Source organism: Lissotriton vulgaris, chromosome 5 (genome assembly GCF_964263255.1).
Source record: "Lissotriton vulgaris chromosome 5, aLisVul1.2, whole genome shotgun sequence".
Taxonomy (NCBI): Eukaryota; Metazoa; Chordata; class Amphibia; order Caudata; family Salamandridae; genus Lissotriton; species Lissotriton vulgaris.
The window spans coordinates 1,993,025,312-1,993,045,598 of record NC_141693.1 but is presented as its reverse complement, the minus strand read 5'-3'; the positions used below and the strand labels follow the sequence as shown (position 1 = coordinate 1,993,045,598).

Below are 20,287 nucleotides of genomic sequence, written 5' to 3'. Positions count from 1 at the left end.
AGTTTTAAATTGCTTACTCGACATAGCCATTAAACTAATGACAAATCCTAAGCCCCCCCCGTGCTGCTGCATCGCTCTCTCCAGCTTCTGCCTCGTTTTACAGTTTTCTCCTTCCTTTCCCCCATTTTCTGAGTGTTTTCTTCTGCTTTTTGCCTCGTTTTTACTGCTTTCTCCTTACTTTCCCCCCTGGTTTTCAGAGTGCTTTCTTCGGCGTTTGCCTCGTATTTCACGGTTTCCTTTATTTTTCCCATTGCTGCTTCTAACTGTTTTCCCGCATCACCCACCTCTTTCCAGCACCCTTCCTTCCTACCGGGACTTAATGGAGACCACAGTACATCCCCCCCCCCCCCCAATTGAGCAGGCAGGCCTCAAGCCCAGCTCTTCCATGCTGCTGCATCGCTCTCTGTCTCGCTTTACTGCTTTCTCCTTCCTACCCCCCATTTTAGCTTTCTTCTGCTTTTTACCTTGTTTTTCACAGTTTTCCTCTTTGCCTCTCCCACCTGCCGCCCGTTTTCCTGCCTCTCGCCCACTGGCTCCAAGGACCTAATTAATGGAGGCCAAAGTAAAGCACGTCTGTGCCCATCCACGCCTGGATCGTGCCCAACGCCAGGACCTCTTGTTCTTCCACCCACTAAGGTATAACGCCTCTGTCCTCAAAGCACTGGAAGCACCAACAACCCTGATGAACCTCCACACAGCAGCAATCAGCTCCAGCGCCTCGAGGCCCTTACAGGTGATGTCCAGTGCTTTACAAATGCTTGATTTGTTTAATATGTACAAGTCACCAATACAGCAAGAGGCTGTATATTAAAAAGGACTTTTTTTAAGTCTTAACAGCAAAAAAAAACGAATTGTTGTTTCACCTGCAGAAACACTAGTAGCCCCATTGCAGAGTACAGGGTTACACACGGACAACTCAGTTGTGCTAACTTCTGAATGGGACTACCAAGGATGGAACTTCAGGGTATCAATAGAATGGTCACATCACATATAAACCAGACTTGATGCCCAAGTTGAATTTATGGTAACTTGAGTAAATGCAACTTTTAGCAAGTTGCCACTCTGTTGCCTAAGTTTTCTAGTGGCCATTCAAAGGCCTTCTGCCCTCCTGAGGAGAGGTGTGAACAACTCCGAGGGGAAACAATAGCGGCCTGCCGCTGTAAGAGGTATTAGCTCTCCCTGGCAGGAAGGCTCAAAGGATGTGATCCCAAAAGGTGAGATTCAAAGGGGAAGCCACAGTTGAGGGCAAATGATTTGAGAAGCTGCACCAACCGCTGGACTGCACCTGCTGATCCTTGGGCTAGCAAAGAGATGTTAGTGCCCAGCTCGTGGAAATGTCACTCCTGAGCCCCAGACAGAAATACTGAAAACCAAGAGTCAGATGGCTGATTTTCCATGACCGCACCAGTGCCACAAATGCTGAAGAAACCAGTCTTTGCTAGTCAGTAATCACAATCGCCTGATCACCCTGACAAGCAGCCACAGAGACCAAGTGCTGATGCTCAAAAATTGCACACAAGTCTGCTGGACCTGGAAGAGTCATCGGAGTATAGACTGATTGTCCAAGACGGATACTAACTTTCACCAAAGGGAATGACTGGTTTTGCTGTGACCGGAGACCAGAAGTCGTGGCAGCTGGATTTTTGCTGGACCAAAGAGGACTTCAAGGTACACGGACCCTTCAAGGAACACCGAACCTTGTGGTCAAAGTTGCCCCACCCGGACCAAGGAAGAGCCCCAGGAAGTCCCTGGACCTCACAGCATCCTGTATCCCTTGCACTAGGATCACTTTTTTTAGTCTATGATGGTTCGCCAAAAGAATCTGGAACTGGACTGGAGACTGCTTTGGTGACACGGTAAATTTCCCACAACTCCTTACTGGCCTCCTTAACCATTTCTCTATCGGAGTTGGTCACCTAAACCAGTCCGGAATAGCTGAACAGAACTTTATAGAAGACATTTTACAAATTTTCCAAACTTTCAGCTTCTCAATGATTGTTGAAAATTTCCATGCAAAGCAGCGATTTACAATTTACTTAAAAATGTATCTCTCTAGGACCCTTTGGTCAATTTTGTTCATTTTGGTATCCAAAAAGTCATATAAATAAGATTTTTATCAATTGGTGTATGATATCTAACCCTGGGCATAGTACTACGCTAGTGGAGTGTGCATAGTTTGCAGTACTACACAAATTGCACGCAGCACAGTGCAAAAATGCGTAGCAGGCATTTTTTGCTTGCTCGCGGTCCTCAACGTCTAATTGGCGACTGCGAGCGAGCAAAATCAACATCCCGGCGAGACTTTTTTCCTTGTTCGCGGTCCGCAACATCAATTTGCCGATCGCGAGCGTGGAAAATAAACCTTCCGGTGAGATTCTCAACACGGGGAGGTCAGGTTTCTCATTGAGAGTGGTCGCGCATGCGAAACTACCAGTCCGCGTTAAGAAAGCTGCAGCTCTAGTACAAATCTATCAGAGTGACAGAAAACGACCGCTTGCACTGTGCAAGATGCCGTTTGCAATGATTGCACAGTGCCGGATGCTTGTCCGCACTGTCCAATCAGTGGGAACAGCATTTCCCTACCGCACTACACAGTTCGCGTAGCACGAATTGCACTTCGCATAGCTACGCGTAGCACTACTACGCAAACTACACCCAGGATTAATGATTTCCTTTGTGTTATGTGACTCTTATTCCGTTGTTTTGGTGCTTCAAATACTTTACACTTATTTCTGTGAGTCTGACTTCTCGAAGCCACAGTTATCCATGGTTGAGCTAAGCTTTAACAAACTAGCCTAACTGGACACAAATTAGTATACCGTGTGTACTACATGCGAGGTCAAACCACCACACCATATAAAAAAACACTACTGTTCTCACAGACTGCTACTGCATACGCTTGCAGTTTTTTTTTTTTAAGATGCCACATTTCTCAAGGACAGAGCTGTAGCCTGTCACTGCGCAACAAACTTTATTGGTTTCTTCGTAGAACTAGTAATTCCTACTTGACAACGCATCTGCAAGCAAGATCTATTGTTTCAGATTCTTTGAAACAGCTTTGACATTGCCGATGAGCATCTTTCTCTTACCTATTGTTGTCGGGTTAGAGTACCATTCTACTTCTGATAAATCACTTGTATGGCCTGAGGGACTATTTGACATCTCAAAGTACACTGACCATCAAAGATTAAAATAGTTATCTCATACATTCTTTATATCCAGAAAGCAATTGTTTGGTTTCTGGTTTTTTTTTTTTCCACTGCAGCAGGCGTGTTCAAATGTTACAGGCATGACTCAAAATGCAAGCCAGGCTTACTGGCTTTGCCAATACTTACTTCGACAAGTGACTGCAGTTTGTTGTAACAAATACCAACCTGTAGGTGGCTTAACCCCTTGAACGCTCATGACGAGCTGAGCTCGTCATGACGTTGAAACGCTCGCACGCTGGGCTAATTCCCCTGCTGTGCGAACGTTCTACACAAACGGGTGTGGTCATGACGAGCTCAGCTCGTCATGAGCACACGAGCACCGTGGCATATGACGAGCTGAGCTCCTCATGAGCACGGGGCGCTGTGCGCGACCCCCCCCCCCCAGCACAGTGGGGGAATGAGGCCCGCATGCAAGGGGTAAACAGTATATAGGAGTCTGAGAATTAAGCTTAATAGTCAATTAGATTAGTAAAATCATCTGTAACTTAAGAATGTACAGTAACTGCAACTAATCGTTCATGTTTCAATACCATTAATGAGCATTGGCAAAAACATTAGGACTGGCTTTAAAACCGTATTACTCAAAGTAGGGCCTGAGGGCCGCATGCAGCCCTCCTGACCTTTACATGCAGCACCCCTGTCTACAGCAACATTGGGCGGCTGTTTTCTCGACCCTTTCACTAACATTAAAAATATATTACATAAAACAGTCAGGCCTTTAGTTAAAGGTTAATTAAAGTTACAGAGAGGAAGACTGTAGGTTGCCCTGCACTGCTTAGCTTTTGGAACACCTTCCTTTTTAAAAAGGCATCTGCACTGATAAAGTAAAACCATAATAAAGTCTCTTCAAAAGTCAAAAAGTGCATTTTATTAACATGCAGAACGGTTTCACCTCAGTACAGCAGATTATCAGTGCATTGAGAAGTTTTTTTTATGTGGTAACTTTCAAACTTTAATTTAGAAACGTTCATACTTTCTACTACATAGACTACACTGTCAATAGTGAACTAGGAGGCAAGTCAGTTATGTGCACTCCGGGTTGCCTGGGTTCCTATTATACATGAACATGAACATTATAATTTATTAAATCAAACAATGAAGCAAGTTTTGTACAGTGCACATTCTGATGTTCTGTATTTCGAGGTCCTCATCATATGTGATAATGAAGAGAAGGAAAGTGAAATAAAACTGTTGACAAGGACCACACAATTTGGTAAAGTGAGGAAGCTGGGATTATTTCCAGTTTTGTGGGTTTCACATTGTGAAAGTCAGCCATTAGATGCATAGGCTTTGCTTGTAACGGCCTCTACAACGAAGCCGTTTCCACAAAATCCTTTACCACGCATGCTTTACAACGCATGTGTGGTTACAACGAGAGGCTTTACCACGCATACCTTTACTACAAAATACGTAGTAAAGGCATGTGTGGTAAATGAAAAAAAAAGGGGGGGCGGGTTGGGGGGGTCTCCCCCATAAAAAAATAAAGCGTTGGGATAAAAAGGGGGCCTGGGGGGGGTCTCCCCCCCCCCAAAAAAACAAAACTTACCTGAAAAGCCGAAGTGAAGACGAAGCTGAAGCAATCGACGTCGTTAGAGAAGAAACAGAAAGTAACTTCCGCTTCCTCTCAACGACGTACGACCGACGTAACCAAAGAAGAAGGAGAGAAGGCGAGTTAAAAGGTAAGGGGAATTTTAGTAAAATATATATATATATATATATATATATATATATATATATATATATATATATATATATATATATATATATATATATATATATATATGGTTAAGGGCAGGGGTAAATATAAGGAGTGGAGGCAGGGGGCATTTAAGGGGAGAGTTATAACCTTTATCAAGAGTATGCCCTCACCATGCATACATTTACAACGAAAAACGTTGTAAATGTATGCGTGGTAAAGGTATAGTCGAGGTAAAGGTTAAGCGCGGAAAACGAATTCCGTTGTAACGCATGCGTGGTAAAGGCATGCGTTGCAACGGAATTCGTTGTAACGTCATACATTCCCCCTACACCCAACTTACCACTAAACCCGGAACCCCACCTCCTCACTGCCCACTCCTGACCGCCACCCTGCAGCCATCAATGCGGCCCTGCGTCACATCAGAGATCAAATATTTTGGTCCCTGGGGAAAGATTTGCCCTTACCCGTGCTTTAAGGCATCCACAAACGTAAATAGTCATTCACAAATTGTGCTTGCATTCCTTGCATGCACAAATGTTGTTTGTCACATTAGCTGCTTCGCCACTGCAGAATAGCACAAATTACTGCTTTACAATGGACTGCATATAGCAGAAAAATAACTAATATAACATACAACATAGTAGAGTTTATTTTTTCCGATTTAGAATAATCCCTTGAGCATTCTAATGGAACTACTTCCTAAACGGTGGAATGATACATCACCAGCTGATGCTCTGGATGGAGCCAGGCTAAAGCCCATGTAAGCATATATTAAAGAATTGCTAAAAATAGGTCATCCAAACAGTTGAGCTATTAAGCCAGACCGAAAAAGCTAAGTTTAATTAACCGAGCTAGGCCATTATGAAAAATGTAGATTAGGCACAAATATTTTGTCATTCACAGATATACTTCCTTGGGGGCCATTGAGAATATGTGAGAAACTGTAAAAAAAAAAATAAAAAAAAATCCAGTGGTGGGTGAAAAGTGGTTTTCTGTGCATTAAACACTATTGTTTGCATTAAGCGAAACATACCGCATGCCATGCCTATTAGCACCATACCACGAACAAAAAAGCTGGTGCCAATTTACATCATAATTTCTGGAAAAGAGAAATAATCTGTGCATGTTTTCTCTAAATTTGCTGTAATGTCATGATTACTGGTTGTGTCAACAATATTACCGAATTGTGGTATAACACCAAACATCCATCATTCTGCAAATTACTCGACTAGTCGGGTAGTGCTCACTTTTCCCAAAAGGCAATGCAGCACAGCGCCACTGTACACAAACCCAAATGTAGTCCTGGAAGTGCTTCCTTTAAATCCCTTAAAAAACTGTCTTATAATTCTAAAACAAGCTAAGCTTTCCACGGTACACTTAGCTACTAAGGGGCTCATAACAATGTCCCTGATTTCAGCCGGTAACTTCTCCCCGAGTTCTAGATATCGCTGCATTAATAACTGCGTGGTGGGTGGTTGTGACAGCAATATCAGGACTCACAAGTGGGACCCTTGGGGTGGTCTTGGAAATGAGGAATTACCAGGAGAGATCAGTAATCTGAATCCTAATTCTTTCCAGTAATTCACCCTTAGATTCTCACTGCTTTTAGCAGGCAGAGTCCATGATAGGGTGTTAAGTGGTATTAAAGAATTTGAAGGGTTCAGGGATTAGTAGCTTTAAAGGGCAGTATGGGTTATTTAGGGCTCAGGAAGACTAGGGTTTAGGAGTAGGTTGTGATTTTAAGGGTTCCAGGAAGTATAATCGAAACAGGTAGTAAGACTTTTATAGGGTTCAGGGATGGGTGGCATTAAGGATAGAAACAGCCTTTTAGGTTTCAGTGAAGGGCAGAGTTAAGGGCTAGTGAGGAGCATTTAAGGTTCAGGGAAGAGTAGTGTTAAGGGGTGACAAAGAAGTCTGAAGTTTTCAGGAAAGGGTATTGTTAAGGGACAGTAGGGGTTGCCAGAATTCAAGGAAGGGTAATTTAAAATTACAGTATAAAATGAGGAAATTGATTTAATTTCGTAAATAAAAATATTCAAGTTGAAGTAAATGTAATACTACTAAAGTAATTTTTTTAACTAAATACTATAAAACTCAATTCTCTGTTGGGAGCAGAAGAGCTTAAAAAACCGTCTCTCTAGCCAAAAATCGTAAAACAAGGAATTGGACAGAAAAATGCCATGTTAGGGTAGCTCTCTATTGAGGATGGAAAGAGAAGGAGGTGGGAGGGTACTTGGGCTGCAATCGAGAAACATATACCCCCAACACCCCTCCTTCCTACTGGCTGCTGCCAGAGAGGATTAAACACCAAAATTATCTAGAAGGCATAAATAACATTGGAGTGACAAGTGTTTGTCCCAACGATCAATCTCTGTTGTAACACAATAGCTCAACCCGATCAAGAGCTCTGGCAACTTGATAAACAAAGGATTGGAGATTCTTTGAGGTTAAACGCCTTTTCTATGGCAGCGCATGTCTGCCCAATCAAAACAGGTCCACCAACACATGGGCGGAGTTTCTTTTTTTTCTTCCTTGAACACAAAGGTGTGACGACAGCCTCAAAAAAAATCTTCTCTTCAGTATACAAAGGACCAAGTTGTTTGGCAGGCCTCTGTTGCCTTTATGAAACAGAAATGATACACTACCTTTCAAAGAGTCGGGAAAGCATCTAACCACCTCTGAAAGCGCACAGCTACACCCAAAACGCTGGCCAGGGCTCAAAACCGAATGTGATAAGCCTCCCAAAAAAACAAAAAAAATCCTAGCGTGTTAGTGATTTTATCATCGGAATAATTATTCCTTTTGAAACAAGAGTCTAGCGGGTCAAAATAGAAGTTGGTGGCTGCACAGATTTGTTAAGATATAATAGTTTTCATCTAGCACGTTCAGAGGAGAGAGAAATGCTGCCACACAGGGACACTGTGCTCTTGTCATGGAGATGCTTAACAGGGCACAATGATCAGACCCCCAGAAAGAAAGATGGGCTGAGTCTGGAAAGGGAGGACCCCTTCTTCTATTGACACTGCTCAGAGAGTAACCCAGTGGAAGCTCTAGATTGAATCTGTAGGTGACATCAATAAACATACCTCGAGGCAATTCCCACAGTCAAATACTTTGCATTCACCGTGATAGAGGTGGCCAAGGATATGCTCTTTAATTTTATATTACAACTTTAAATTATCCTGTGACAGCGTATGTGTAAAATATGTGGAGAGAGAGAGAGAGAGAGAGAGAGAGAGAATACGAGTAAAATCTTGGCAGCTGCTTGTGAAGTGCTGCATGAAGCCCCGAGGTCAAGTCAAAGCAGTGGGGATATGACAGGAAAGGTGCTAATATAGGGGTAGAGCTGGAAAGCAACAGTACATTCTGGTCACCTAAACCGGAAGAAGGAAGCAGAGGCGACATGGCAGGGACAGGAGTTGCACAAATCAAATCACTAAGCAGAGAAGACAGAGGAACAGAAATAAGTAGAACGTAATGCACATATTTTGCCGTTTTTCTTAATACTGCGTACAAGTGGGTAAAATAAATTCTCTCACTACCTCAATGTGACAACCCTGAGAGTAGGTAAAATGTAGGCCTTTCACGTGTCTCCCCTAATAACCAAGCCCAAGAGTAAAATAAGTCTTTCTATAGATCCCTCGTTCGGCAAGGTCACATTAATATTAGATAATTTACTATTAGCATAGCACCTCATTGCCCTAAAGTGGTTCCCAAGTACTTCAAGAAAGGAATTCCTTCATTTGTGCTCTTAGTCGACATCGTGTTGATTTCCTGCCACTGTGCAAAGGGGTGTCAGCAGTGACATTGTTCTAACCAGAGTGGTCTCAAAAGGTAAGTCTATATTCATCCCAATGTAGCAAAAAATTAGACCTCAATGGACCACAGAGATTAAGCCTTCTAAATCACTTCTTCCCTCCACTTCGTAGTCAATCGCAGCATAACTCAAGAGCACAAGAATGCTGATCACAAATGGCACCAAAATGCTTCCACATTGGTCACACTACAAATCCACATACTTTTCATCGAGCACAACCTGTGGAATTCTGTGCCAGCCTTCCAACAAAAGTGTTTCAACAGCACATAATGCATATTAAACTCCTAACAGATGCAACTGCAATACAGTGCAAAAGAGTGAACTGCATGAGAATCATTATGACTGCCTTTAATACAACTTAACCACACTAAGGAGTACTACACATACCCTTAATAATTCCGTAACATAAAATGCATGTCTATCTACATACACACTTTCCTGAAAACTGTTTGATTGGTAAAATGCATGTGTTTTACCGTCCTCCTGATGGCCCTCTAAGTGTACACAATCCATGTCTTAGTACAGACCACTTGATAATTATTTGTGAGGGTTACACAAATGTCAAGTATTGTAATATTTATTTTGCGCTTACTAGCCCTATGTGGAGCACTTGCCTGCACCAATAGCATGTTACACTAAGTGTGGTTGGAAGGGTGTTATCTTTGTTTTGATTCGATGAGGGAAGGATTTCCGTGTTGTCTGCGATGACCACCTAAGTGTGATAATTGTGTTTTGGGACCAGCACTTAGCAGTGATGGGAATGAAGGTGCTGGCAGCCTTGACTGATGTGCAGAGCCAGTTATGTTATTCTCCTGTGTTCCACTCTACTCGATGGTTACTGCAAAGGTAGTCAACTCAGAGGTCTTAAGGACCCGAACAGGCCAGGGTGGGATGAAAGCAGGTCAGAGAATTGCCAGGCTAGGCTACATTACAGCCACGCTTTCTGTGAATGTCATTAGATGTTCAGGAATGGCCATAGTAGTATATGGCTAGCCAGGAAACGCAGGAATGGACTATGTTACAAGCCCTCCGCTGACCAGCAAATCTCCAAAAGTCACTTCACGACTGTGGAGATGGCGAGCAGGGTGATTCTGTGGACCGATATGGGTAATGGGTTACAGGAAAGGCATGTCGAAGACCTGTTCATATTAAGAATACAAAAGCCACGTGGCAATGTCTTTTATAATGGAGCCAGGACTGGTATAATATCAGACGCAGAACACTGAATGTTGGAGTATTGATTCGGGACAGAAAAAGGTAGAAGCCCTGGGGCTGCATTATACACTGTGTAGACACAATGGACATGTACTCTCGCTTTGTGCGCCCCTGGGCAATTTGGTAATAAGAAAGGGCTACCATCGCTTGTGCAGCCCCTTATTTAATACGGATATTACAGGTACATATGTAGCTCCAGCACTATCATAAGAGGTTATCCCCTCATTTGCACTGAGGAGCGGCACCATGCAAATAAGGAAATCCATTTCCCTCTGCGCCTGCGCTATATTATGGATGCAGGTGCAGAGGCAAACATGCCCGTAAAAGAGTGCATAGAAAGTGCACCACAAAGAGGAGGCATACGGTCAGAGGACCCTTCGAATGCAATTCTCTGGAGGGGAGAAAGGGTGTCCCCATGAACCCCCAGACATCTACCTGCATGCGGTTGCAGTCACTCGCTGCACCTGCCTGCAAAGGGATCTCTCTCCTCTCTTGAAAGTGCAGGCAGGTTGCGGCCTGCACTGTGAAATACGGAGTAGCTTTTAAACATCCCTGGGGGGAATAAGACACTTAGAATATAGCTAAAATTTCATTCTGTAAAGACTTGCTAAACTCCCTATTAACTGCCCTACTAAAGTGAACTTCGAACCGCTAAGTTCAGTTTTACAAGCAGAGGATCGCTTTGCAAATGGATGCAAAAAAAAATAGGGCCATAGCACTCATCATACACAACCCCACCATAGGGTTCGCCACTGAGGCTAGATCTTCAGGACAGCATGCATCACTTAAAGTCCACAACCACTTCTCTCTCCCTGACCCAACACAAATTCTCTTCTGTGGAAACAGACACTCAAAAACAAAAAAGCAAGAGCATACTACAGCTCAATCTTTAGGCATTAGAACAACAATTTGGAACTCTACTTTTTGTGCTACTGATTAACACTTCACTTGAGACAATGAAAACAAAGTTTAACCTATTCGATTAAAAAAAAGACTCTAAACTAGACTAAACTCTAGTTTCTCCCTTGAATTATCATAATTACCTGACCCATATCTCTCTACTACAAAATAGTTTGTTTTCTCCCAGTATCGCTCATATATACTTGTCTTTATTATTTACTACTCTGTCCTTAATCTGTGGTTAGCTTTCTGTAACACCTTCTTAAATCGTAACTAACATCTATTCTCACATATTGTGATGTTCTAGTTTACGCCATCACCACTAAGTTAACGCATATTTAAAGGACTGCCTTCATTTTATGTGCAGGCTTTCTGTTGCTCCTGTACCTTTCCTTTCATCTGATCACTCTGCTGTCTTTTATAAATCTATCTGTATCTGCTATTGATCTTACATATACACTTACTGCTGCCTTATGTGTGTATAAAGTTCTTTCAATTGCAAAGTGTGCTTGCTCCTTAGGGCCATATAAAACAAACTATGCTACGCAATACAAAGAAATTTGGATTTTAAATTAGCCTCATGTCAGGAAAAACTACTTGAGGAAAAAACGAGGTTGAAGTTTTATGTCCTACATTATCAGTATGAATGACAAATTAAATCTGCTGTGGGAATGATTAACATAAATTGGTATAAGTAATAATGTGTTACAATTTCAAAGTTTTGATAATGTGTCTGGTCACCACTTATGGTACAGCATGCGAAGGGCTCATACAAACGGAAAGCAATTGGTTAACTGAATTATTCCACAATGCCACTTAAAAACAAAAGCACAGAAACTGAACCTATAGGCGAACCAGACAGTTCAAAGTATACCTTGACATCCACATAGAGAGTTAAATAGATTGACAATGTAAAACCTCAAATTACAATTAAGGGGCATACTTAAATACCCCTGCGTAACCAAGGGCCACATTCCTTGAACTTTGCGTGCAGAAGTGGCATTACAATTCGGACTGCCGCATCAGGTCAAGGTCGGCATTAGCAAGAAGGACACTCACTGCAAATCTCTTAAAACACGGTGGACAGAAACTGCGAGAGCTAGCCTACTTAACGTTTTTGTTGTAGCCACAACATGAGACAGAGAGTGGTCTGTTGATAACGAGCTTTATTCAAGATAAACAACAAGACATCAGCGCGCCCGTCGCCCACAGTCAGCCTGTGAGAACTGACAGCTGGCATCCGGCGCTCGGCATAGAACCTTCGGCATTCCAGCATTCCACGGCGGTGCGTGGAGCGGAATGACGTCACAACATACCCCCCTTTCCTCTACACGCAGGTAGGGAATAAAAGGAAAACACTAGGAAGGAAAGGCATGTAAATGTCAGAAGCATAGAACATAACAATAAATCATCCGACAATGAAGTCATGCAAATGCTGAGGGGTTCTCCTGGCCCGTAAGGGTCTCTGATAGGATTGAGCCCTATGGAGATCAGGTGAGTCATCATTTGTGTTAAATGGCCTTTGACTATTGCTCAGGTTATCCCCACCAGGGCCTGGTGCCCTCACTCCTACACCTGTGCGAGCACTGTTGAGCAATTGACTGTCATGAGCCAACATGTACCCAGAACATGAATTCTTGGTAACCACTTTACTAACCACGCTTTTGGGAACATGATCTCGTGAGCAGTACTTTGCTACCCTACGTAGGTTCCACTTCTCACCATTCTCTAACACAACATAGAATGGGTGTGCTTCCTTTACCTGGAAGGGTCCTCGAAATTTGCATAAGCCTCTTACCCAGCGTCCGGAACGGACCTTGACCCAGTCACCAGCAATTATGCTGGACACATTCTTTTCCTTGTCGTGCACTCTACAGGAAGCATGCTCAGGAATGCTCACATCACATCCATTTTCTTTCTTTCCTTCAACCAATTCTCTGATCCACGGAGGCACCAGTTTGGAAGCTGGTTTCCTACCTCGCATGGCGACAAAGGGAATAGCTCCTGTTTTTGCATTCTCTGTTGTGCGATAGGCCCATACCAACTCGCTCAGGGTCTCCTCAATGTCAAGATTATTGGTTATTGCCAAACTTATCGCGCCCTTGATCATGCGATTGGCTCTCTCGACAATCCCATTGGATTGCGGGTTGTACAAAGTCGTGAACGTGTGTTTAATGCCACACTCACCCAGAAATTCTCTCATCTCACCAGAAGTTAGCTGAGTCCCGTTGTCCGTAATAAGGACAGCGGGATGACCCTCTTCCTTAAAAATCATACGCAAAACCTTAATGGTAGTTCGAGTGGTTATTTCAGGGAGTAGGTAGACAATGAGCCACCGAGTATGAACATCCATTACCACTAACCCAAATCTTTTGCTGGGGTGAACACCCGGCATAGGCCCAATGAAATCAAGGCATATGCTGTGCCACACTACACCTGGGTCATGGATGGAATTTGGGACAGATTGTGGTCCCACCTTGAGTCGCTTCTCACTTTCGCAGCACTCACTGCACCTCTCTACCCAATCGACCACCTCACCATCCATACCAGGCCACCAAAATTCGTTCCTCAACCGTTTCCTCGTAATGGTTTGGCCCAGATGCCCTTCATGCGCCAAGTCAAAGAGTCTTTTCCTTATGTCAAATGGGGAATTATTTTGTCTCCACGCACGATGACCTGACCAGCAACGATTGACAATTCGTCAATGACTGCATTAAAAGGTCTAATGCTGATAGGCAAGGTGCTCTCCCTACGTCTACCTTTGGAAATGAGATTCAAAACATTCTTTAGTACTTCATCCTTAGACATAGCTTCCACCCACTCTTTCTTACTGACTGCGCCGCTACTCCACTGAACTACATCTTCAACACTGGCGATGGCCCCTTCACTTTCTTTTTTTGATACTCCTGTCCTGTCTACATCCTCCCAATTCAAGGACAGTCGTGACATGCAGTCGGCCTGTACATTGCGCCAACCTGAAATGAACTCAACATCAAAATTGTATTCTTGTAGTCTAGAGGCCAATCTTGCTAGTCTGGCTGACCCCTTTCCTGTTCCACCTGGTGAGAGTATCTTCAACAAAGGTTTATGGTCAGTGCGGAGTTTGAATCTACGCCCCCACACATACATCCTGAAATACTCCACACCCCAAGCAGCTGCTAGGGTCTCCTTTTCTATCACAGAGTAACAGCGCTCAGTGGTAGTCAGAGTACGAGAAGCGAATGCCACTGTTTTTTCATTGGTGCCGTCACACTGCGACAACACAGCTCCTACGCCAGTATCACTTGCATCCACAGTAATGATGGTTTTCCCATCTACATCAAATGGAACCAAAATGCCTGCATTGCATATTTCTTCCTTAATGTCAACAAAACACTTCTTCTGATCATCCCCCCAACAAAACTTGATCCCTTTTCTCATGAGCACTTTTAGGGGTTCAGTCTTACTTGCAAAGTTCTTCACGAACTTGGAATAGTACTCGATTAGCCCAATAAATGATCGTAGCTGGTCTCTGTTGGTGGGGACTGGTGCCAATTTTATAGAAGCTAGCAAGTCTCTCTTTGGTTTTACACCATCTGACGAGATGGAATGCCCCAGATATTCCACCTCGGTTGCCAAAAATGTACATTTTTCCCTGCGTAATGTCAGACCAGATTCTAGGATTCGTGCTAGGGCATCTTTCAATGCAGAGTTATGGTCACTCACACTCTCACCAAATACCAAAATGTCATCCTGGAAGTAAATTACATTTTTTACACCTTTGAAAATCTCCGTGACCATTCTCTGGAACACGCTCGCAGCCGAACATAACCCAAAGGGCATCCTCGTGAATTGAAATATCCCCTCATTGGTGATGAAGGCTGTGAGGTGTTTTGATGACTCATGCAAGCGTATCTGATGGTAAGCATGACGAAGGTCAAGTTTAGAAAAGTATTTTGCCCCTTTGAGCATCACCATCAGTTCATTTATGTTGGGCAAGGGAAAGGTGTCAGGGATTACATTCTGGTTTAAACTTCTGAGGTCAACACAAAAACGTAATTTACCATCAGCTCGTTGTGAAATAACAACTGGGGAAATCCATGATGAGCACTCAATAGGTTCTATGACCCCATTGGCTAGCATCTCATTCAGCATTTTCTTTACCTCCCCCCTTACCATGATGGGAACCTTTCTCAGTTTGTGTTGCACTGGGACCGCATTACTTTTCATCCTTATCTTATGTACGTATCCCTCCAGATTGCCTAGCTGATCCCTAAAAACACCCTTACCCCCTTCCAGGATGTCTGCCACAGAGAGATCATCTACCACCATGACCTGTTCTACAGCATGTGGGTCAATTTTGATATGGAGGTCAAACTGGTGATACCATCCTAAGATTGGAGGTCCTGATTCTGCTACGTATACCTTACCCCTCACAGATCTTCCTTTAAAAATAATCTCTGTTTCCATGTAACCAAGTATGTCTATCTGCTCACCCTGATACCCACCAGGATTTATATCTTTGGGCATGAGCTTCTTATTAGGCCACTCCACTTTGAAGATTTTTTTTGGTATGATAGTATATAGTGACCCCGAGTCAACCATCAAGTCAACTTTTTTATCACCAATGACAAACCCTGCCTTAGGCCTGTGTTTCCTCCTATCATCTAAATTATGAGGTTCAGTAAGAAGAATTTCACCATCCTCCCCACCACCGCATGATGAAGGTTCAACACACAAAATCCTATTGGGCTTGTAAGAGCACTCATATGTAGTAAACTCATCTGATAACATTGCCACCTTTCCCTTGTTGGCATCCCTGCACATTCTTTCAAAGTGACCCCTGCGGCCACACTTTCTGCATTCTCCCCCAATGGCCCAACACTGCTTTGAGTCGGACGTGTGATAAGCACTGCCACACTTCCCACAAACATTGTTCCCGAACCTACTTGGATATGCTCTACCTCTGTAAGCATTCTTCACACCTTTAAACTTAGTAGAGGCAGCTACTTCCCCTTCACAACCCTCTACAACAGATGTTTCACCTTCACAAGACATGTTAACTTTGTTGTCCCTACGGTCCATTTCTTTCATGCAAGAGTCTGATTCCTCTATTATTTTTGCAATGTCAATTGCATCCTTGAGAGAGGGGTCCTTTGCAGCCCATAACCGTTCCTGAGTCTTCCTGCTTCTACACTGAACGATAAGCTGATCTCTTATCATTTCTTCAGTCATAGGGCCAAATTTGCACTTCAAAGAAAGTTCGCGAAGTCTTGTGACAAAGTCATCAATTGACTCTCCAACTCTCTGTGGCTGGGTATAAAATTTGTACCTTCTTAACGCTACGTTTGTATCCTTTGCAAATCTCAATTCTAGCCTTTTTCGTGCCTCCTCATAGACATCCTCAATGGGTTGACCACGTTCATTATTAGCAACAGGTAAATATTTAAATATGTGTTGTCCTTCTTTGCCTAAGTTAGTAAGCAGAATTGCCTTTTTCCTGTTGCTGCTGTAGTCTAGCGCATCCAAGGCTTCCAGATAGTTATCGAACACCTCAATCCACTCATCCCACTCTATGCTTGGATTCCCTGGCTGATTGAGAAAGTGAGGAGGTGTAGACACTGCAGATACGTCAAGGGCACTTACATCCATTTTATCTCAATTGTATACTCCCAGCCGATTCAATTTTCTTACTCCTAGGCACTGTCATATACAAGGTTCTGTCTTTATGCAGATATATTATCACAAAATTATATGGCCAACATATACCACAATTTACCATGAGGTGGCGCTGTTACCTAAGACTCACTGCACTTTTCTGTTAAATTCGCCAATTACACGTGAATGTAAATTCTAGGCAAAGCGTAGCTTATTCTCCTCACAATTCCTCATTTTTCCTGCCTCGCAAATCTCACAAATTGTGGCTTTCCTTCTTCTCTTTCATAATTTACATATACATCACATCCTCGCGCTTTCCTGACATGAAGCACAAACTTCTCCTCACATGACAGCCTACAGCTGACTGCTCGTGTTTAAATGAGTTTTTGCCTTCAACTCCCCTTTATCCTTGAAAGTTTCCTTCACGCTTCACAGGACAAGCTTTGTTTATACATTTCACGCGCGCGATGGCAGTGAGCTCAGTGAATGACGACACACGGCAGCCTCCTACATGCTTCACTCCATGGGCTCTGTTCACTGTCTCTCAATATATGTTCTCTCACGCTTGTTTATTATTTTATAATTTCGAGCACGAAGCAATGCCGGTCATTTCAAGAAACAAGTGCTTTCACGGGCATCATTATTCTTTTGATTCACTTTGCTGCTCTTAGTCACTTTCATTCAGTATGACCTAAGGCGCAAACTTCTCCTTTGAACGCCTCACCACTTCCACATTCTCCTCAGCGCTCCGCTTGTCATCACTAACCAGTTGTTGCTCAGATTGTCAGAGAAGTAATCTCTCTTGATCTCCAAACACCGGCACAGATGCTATCTTTTCCTTTACGCTTTTCTGCTCTAATCAGCTGTCACCCCGATTGCCAGAGACGTGACCTCGCTCAGTCTCCTCACACCAGCACAGACGCAATCTCTTACTTTTTCGTCTTCTGCGCTCGTCTTCCTTCTCCGCGTGAAGGCACCCTGTGAAGGTTTACTCACTTCACCTTTCACGCCTCAATATTCGCTGTATGCCCTGCTGCTCGCTGACTGTAGGCCGCCCTCGTCGCCAAGAACATGTTGTAGCCACAACATGAGACAGAGAGTGGTCTGTTGATAACGAGCTTTATTCAAGATAAACAACAAGACATCAGCGCGCCCGTCGCCCACAGTCAGCCTGTGAGAACTGACAGCTGGCATCCGGCGCTCGGCATAGAACCTTCGGCATTCCAGCATTCCACGGCGGTGCGTGGAGCGGAATGACGTCACAACAGTTTTACACATTCACTTAAAAGTCCAGGGGTTGGTACGGTGCCCATCTTTATATACCCCTAATGATTGTGGGCATGAGATATCATATAACATTATAAAAACCTGAGCGCAGCACAGTGTTCAAGGCAAACATGCATTTCTTTGATAAAGCCGATCAACAATCCTGGATGTACGATGCGTGTAATCAGGGCCTTAAGTGACCAGGTCCCTGGAGCGGTAGTAATTAAAAGCCAACATTGAAACGGGTCATTAAAGTGCCTTATAATCCTGTCCTCACATTTAAAAATAAAAGCACTGATCTAATTCTGAACAACAAAAGTAAAACACATTAAATAATCAAATTCAGAGATTTAGTTCATGTTTATACTTAACGTGTTGTACTTAATCTTCCATTCCCTAAGAGTGTTTGTTATCGCTTTGATGTTGTATTTATGTAGTTTTACTTTATGAAGCATTTCATTCGTGTAGTGAATACTTTGAAGTCGTATCCATGTGTTTATAATGGAGTACGATGGAGAGTTATGTGGATGAGGGCAGGGAGAGTTTCTTATAGTTGACGTCACAGGGTCAAAAAGCTGTTCAGAATATATAGCCATCCACTCCTTGGCCTCTCTGAAAACAGCACAGAGCAGCGGTCATGTATGCCAATTGTAACTGTGATTCTATGCAAATGTATTCGAAGGAGATAAACAGTGAGCACAATGTGTAAATAAAAAAACTGAACTGCTTACAACTGAGTGGGTGTGTCGAGTGTGGTGAACTGAAGGTGATACGTGCAAGTACATAAAAAGGAAAGTGACAAGATGGTGCTGAAGAGGAAAGAGGTGTGGTAAGCGATATGCAGATGAAGAGTTTCAGAAAGATGTGAAGAGAAAAAGGGTACACGTTTCTAACAGACTGTAGAGGAATGTGGTGTGAAGGGAAGAATGGGCGTGATTGAGACACTGAAGGATTTTTACCGCTACCGCAGACCTAAGTAAGGATTAAATCACAGCCTCGTGATTTTAGAACTGAAATATTTTCAATATTATTTACAACAAATAGTTGTTAAACAGTTATCTTACACAGCTAACAAATAATCATGGCTTCATTTACGTGTAGGTCAGTCGGTGTGTTCTATATCTTCATGCAATAAAAGAAAGCACAGATGCAAAAAAAAACCACTCACTTAAGCAACACTACATGTTTATACCACTTCTTTAACTACACACCTTCTAGAGACACCCCCCAAAACCACATTTTATTCACCCCATTTCAACCCTGGAGGTAATATGCAAGCATTTCACCAAACTCCGTCAATAATCCAACGCATGCACATCTAGCCGATCTCTAACCCAAAAACTGTGCATGCAAGTAACATGAACATTTATATAACGCATATCGCGACAGTGTTGAGTCTAAGATTCCCCTGTAGCCTCACGTGAAAGGTATGTCACTGTAGACACCACAAAGAAAACAATTCAGAGAAAAGTACTTGTATTGGCTGTGTTCTGCACAGGTTGTGTCACTGCTGTAAACACAGGAGGGGGTGGGGCAGGTACACAGAAGATTAATCAACGACTATATCGAACTTGAAGGGAGGAGCTACACCCCCGAAAATACAAAGAATGACAGCAGGAATGTGTCAAACAGCACAAATAAATGGAGTATGAGAGAATATAGGCTCAACTCTCCTTAGTTACGCTCTTCTATTGTTATTATTTTGTCCAAATAAAGTGAGTAACGGAGAGCTGCCACTACAGCATGCCTGCTAGGAGGGGGCACTTGCATGAGTTATTACACCCCCAAAAAACAAAAAATATTGAGGGGGACATTCCCTTATCAGCGGGATAAACAAATTAGCCAAGCATACACCCTACCAAAGAAACTTCCACCCCACTAGAAGGCGGCCCCTCTATGTTGGGGTCACCTGCCAGGACCCTGCTGCCCCCTCCCAACAACAGCCCGGGGGTCTCTACCTCTCACCGCTTCCCAGCGCTGCAGGGCGCCGCCATCTTGGGTCGGGGACGACTCACACAGCACTTTACAGGCTACTACCTCCGCGATGGATAAGTAGTGCGCGGCTCTCGAGGCGTTAACTGCTGCGACCATGTCCCCGTGGAGGTCACTGACACCCTGTGGGTGGGAGGGAAGAACGGGCTACTGTTGGACAAGTTGGGAGTCTGGGAGGACCCACCTGGCAATTAGAGAAGACAGTGCTGAGGCACGCGGATTCATACCACGGCGGAGGAGGACTCGTGACTTCACTTGCTGAAAGGGGGCGGATGGCCGGAGAGGCTGCTGAGTGACGTCACCGCGGGGAAAGACGGCTGGTAAACAAGTACGGGTGACAGTGGTCAATGACAGGGAAGAAGGACAGAGTCTCACGACCACGGCGGCCATATCTAAAAGGCTATGAGTCTTTGTCTTTTTTACAGGCTGCCTTTTTGAATTAAGTTGACAGATGACACATTTTTCTCGTTTCAGCTCAAAGATGTATATTCTGCTTAATAATATATTGTCACTCATTGAAAAGTATTTTTTGAAAAACATTCAGTTTGTAAG

General features: G+C 43.5%; 1 protein-coding gene across 2 annotated transcripts in view; it reads right to left on the bottom strand.

Moving 5' to 3' along the window:
• TSC1 (TSC complex subunit 1) overlaps positions 1-19,829 on the bottom strand; it is a 302,457-nt gene extending 282,628 nt beyond the window's left edge. Inside the window, exon 1 of one of the 2 annotated variants that reach the window (XM_086924753.1) lies at positions 19,702-19,829. The gene's annotated coding sequence lies outside the window, so the exon portion shown is untranslated. The remainder of the gene's footprint in view (positions 1-19,701) is intronic. The other variant, XM_086924752.1, reaches the window with a different exon arrangement.
• Between the last annotated feature and the right edge of the window lie 458 nt (positions 19,830-20,287).